Below are 4618 nucleotides of genomic sequence, written 5' to 3' on the forward strand. Positions count from 1 at the left end.
CCTTCTCCGTCCGCCCCTCTCCTGTCCTCCACCAGGCGCCCTTCCTCCCTCCTCCACTGCCCTCCTCCTCCGGCTGCCCCCTCCTCCCTCCACCGGCGCCCCCTCCTCCCTCCTCCATCGGCCGCCCACTCCTCCCTCCTCCTCCGGCCGCCCACTGTTCTTAGTAAGAATTAGTTTATTTTTATTTATAGTAATTGCTTAGTTGAACTATTTAAATTAATAGAACTAGTTGAACTAGTTTATTTTTAATAAGAAGTACTTTATTTTTATTTATAGTAATTCCTCAGTTGAACTAGTTAAATTAATAGATGTAGTTTATTTTTAGTAAGAACTAGTTTATTTTTATTTATAGTAAGTGTTAAGTTGAACTAGTTGAATTAATATAACTAGTTTATTTTTAGTAAGAAAATTTAGGTATATGAGATTTGATGATCTAATTAAAATTTTACTATAAACCTAGTTTATATTTAGTAAGAAAATTAATAAAACTAGTTTTTTTATGTCATTATCACTTTGTCATCAAAGAATGCTATATGAGATTTCATGATCTAATTAAAATTTTACTCGGTGGAATATGCAGGCTTAGTCGTGTCTCCTTGGAGTGATCGTCATCCGAGCAACCTCCACTTCCTCTACACCCGAGTCGGTGAGCTAAAAATCCACCTCCTCCTTCTCCACCTTCCTCTACTTCCGAACTAGGGTATTTAGTTATAAGATATATTATATTGAACCATTAAAATGCAATGAGCATCAGTTTATGCTCATGTGCGAAGTGTTCATTCATTTCCAAGTGACCTATGTTTTGCCGGAGTGTTGATTCATTTCCATTCTGGCAAATTTCAGGCTCACGAATGTCTTATTTTAGCAAAGGTCATGCCGGAGTTTTCCGTGAATTTAAGCATGACTTGTGCTAGAATATGTAGGAAATATCGAGTGCCCTGGATTTGCTAGAAAGAGAATCAAACGACATTTTGAGTTGACTTTAAGTCTGTCGGGGCTCCATACATGACTGTCCAAAAATCGGTGACGGAGAGTCTCCACCATATATGAGAGAAGAATGTCGACTGTTGTCGTGGGGGTCGATTTTCCTTCTTCTCTTTGTGCTAGACCTTTGTTATGCACTAGGGGAAGAAGGATTAGCGACCATCATCAACGATCGAAAAATCGGTGACGGAGTGTCCACCATATATGAGAGAAGAAGAATGCTGACTGTTGTCGTGGAGGACGCTTCTCCTTCTTTTCCTTGTGCTAGATATTTGTAATGCGCTAGTGAAAGGAGTAGTAGCGACGATCACCAACGGTCGCAATATCAGAGAGGGAGTGCCCACCATATACGTGAGATGAGAGTTTAGGAAGGAAGACTCGACAGACCTAAAGTCAACCCGTTGCATATTGAGTAATAGTGATCCGTATGTTGAGTTCCCTGGTAGTCCCCTTCGGTCAATTCTTAATTAATGTTTAAACTATGAATATAGGAAATGTCTAACGTCGAAAAGGAATTCGGTATGTGCGAATTCTGCGAAGACGAGCGCAGCCTGTGCGACAGGCCTCACCAAGTTGGTGGTAGGTGCTTCAGCATCAAGCTGGATGACACCTTCGAAGTGGATACAGTAAGTCACAACGACAAGAATTTTTCGTAATTAAGCATGACATCTGCTTCTTTTGCTTCAACTTATAATTTAAATTTTTTTACTATTCTACTAGCGTATCCCCTGCCATGCAAGAATATATGTCTTGTATGAGGTTGATTTCAGTACTATGGAAACTATGGAGGTAAAAAGAGTTAAGTTGAGGACCGAGCATGGTTATAGTTTTCCCGCAAAATTATACAATACAGACACCTACACCCATTTTGAATGCAAACAATGTAGAGCACTATGCAAGGCTTATGCATTTGTGCCTGATATGCTTATCACCTTTGATATTCGTCCGGAAGATGATATTGAAGATAATATCGACATTTGGGTCGCTGTGCAGCCGCCTCTAGTTCTACCATTATGTAAGTTTCTCAACCATATTTATGTGTTGGATATTGTTTATTCAAAAATATTTGACAACTAATTTCTATTGACAGCTTATTTCCATTCAAGAAAACATGTCCAGCGCTTGGTACATAGGACCTACCACTGTCCCGGGGCTGAACTAAGCTGCGAGGAGACAAGTCATTATGTTTCATGGATTGAGGATCTTCATACTGTCAAGACAAATTATTTTCCTGGACTTAGAAATCTTAGTACTCAAAACGTGTGACCAATAGTGTTCGTGAACTACGGTCACATCTATTTAGGAAAGATGGTAAGATTTTTACTATTTGTCCATGGTGCATATTTTGCATACATTATTTTTTAAGCTAAACTTTATTGCTAATTATGTTACTACGATGTTCTTCAACAGGGACTCCCGATGATAGTTGTGCCTCAGTGGATCGAAGCTAAAGGTCACGTGTCCATGGTTAGCATACGGCCAAGACTTCCTACATTGCACATGAATGCATTCAGGGTTTCTAGAAGCGAGCAAGTCTTAATAGTCAAAGACTGGAACAAAATTGTGAAGGATCGCAGAGAAGTACTTGGGGGCAGCAATCAGAAACACACCCCACAATTAGGACATAGGTTCATCTGTATGCTTCAATACGATGAATCAGGAGCCCTCCACATGTTCTATGCTATTTTACCTGAGGGAGAGAGAGAGAGCAGTAGGAGTGATTAGCTAGCTAGAATGAGTGTTGGTGGTGATGACTATGATGATTAATATTAGCTAGTGTTGGTGGTGATTAGCTATGACTATGATGATTAAATAGTGTTGGTAGTAATAACTATGATGATTATTAGCTAGTGTTGTTCGTGATGATATGATGCAAGAGTTTTTATATCAATATAATGATGATGATGATGAGTACGTTATTATATCATTGGGTGAAAGAACCGTTGATTAGTTTTAAATGGATGGATCCTAAGTGATCAAGTCATGGATTATCGTGATAATCCATGACTTGGTCACTTAGGATCCATCCATTTGAAACTAATCCGTGGTTCTTTCACCTAGTGATTTAATAACTCATTATAACATAAAAACAATCTCTAAATTGCTACTGTATGAAAATTTGTATAAAGGTGTATGAATACGACCTAAAATTTAAAAGAAATAGAATACGGAAAAAATAGTAGTAGCACGGGCGGAGAGAAGCACTACTAGTAATTACCAGTAGCGGTTGTCCGGAAAAGCGCTACTACTAAGTAGATATAGCAGTAGCGCGTGCCAGTAGGCGCTACTGCTAAGCTTGAGCTATAGCACTGTATCAGTAGCACGGGTACCCGCGCTACTAATATGCCAATAAACCGCACTACTGCTAGGCTTTTCCCTAGTAGTGATACTATGGCAAGGACCACATGCTCATCGCATAGCAGGAGGCCAAAAAGCCCTAGGAAGAATATTGCTGATGATTCTGATAGTGATGACGAATACCACGGTGGTGATGACGTTGATTCTGATGCTGACTCCGACGATGATGATAATGGTGATGATGATATGGATTATCGAGTTGTTCATCGTCGCAGTAAGGATCCTTTTGTTGCTTCAGGCAGTGGTACCGCGAATGTCACTACAGGCAGCGGGCCAACTAATGATGACACCACACCCGGAGAATGCAATTGTCGAAGGTCACGACAGCAGAGCAACAAATGTCGAAGGCACCCATGTCCGCACCAGTGATGAGAACTTTACTGAGTCTCAGATCATGCTCACTGGCACCTCTCATATATGATCAGTTGGATCGGGTGATGGAAGGCTTAGCCAGCGAGATTTGATAGACAAGCAAGGTGAGGCCGCCACTGAATCTTCTGTCAAACGGTGTGGTTCTCTGCTTCTAAATTTTTTGGCTTACAAGAGTAATAAACTGAAGCTACCGTCACCCCCCGTACAGCTTCACAGGCTGTGCCACCCCATCAAACTTCACCAGCTGTGCTGCCACGACATTCTTCACCAGTTATGCCGCCAAGCCCACCGCAATGGCCATCTTCACTAGATGCCCTGTCAGCATCTGACACACATTTATTTGTGAAGAAAATTGTTGTCCAAGACCTTGGTATCCATGTGGCTGAAAAAGGCACTGGTGTCACCGTCCCACCATCCACCCAGCGGAAGCAGGTGCCACGCAGGTGAATTCGTTTATTCCATGTTTTTTTTGCTATGCATTTTTGATACGTCTCCGTCGTATCTACTTTTACAAACGCTTTTGCCCTTGTTTTGGACTCTAACTTGCATGATTTGAATGGAAGTAACCCGGACTGACGCTGTTTTCAGCAAAACTGCCATGGTGTTATTTTTGTGCAGAAATAAAAGTTCTCGGAATGACCTGAAACTCCACGGAAGTTATTTTCGGAATTAATAAAAATATTGGCGAAAGAATCAAGGCTAGGGGGCCCACACCCTCTCCACGAGGGTGGGGGCGCCCCCTGCCTCGTGGGCCCCCTTGTTCAACACCGAGCTCAACTCCAACTCCATATATTCATGTTCGGGGAAAAAAAATCAGGGAGAAAGATTCATCATGTTTTATGATACAGAGCCACCGCCAAGCCCTAAACTCTCTTGGGATGGCTGATCTGGAGTCCATTCGGGG

This window comes from Triticum dicoccoides, chromosome 3B (assembly GCF_002162155.2).
Source record: "Triticum dicoccoides isolate Atlit2015 ecotype Zavitan chromosome 3B, WEW_v2.0, whole genome shotgun sequence".
In the NCBI taxonomy this organism is placed as follows: Eukaryota; Viridiplantae; Streptophyta; class Magnoliopsida; order Poales; family Poaceae; genus Triticum; species Triticum dicoccoides.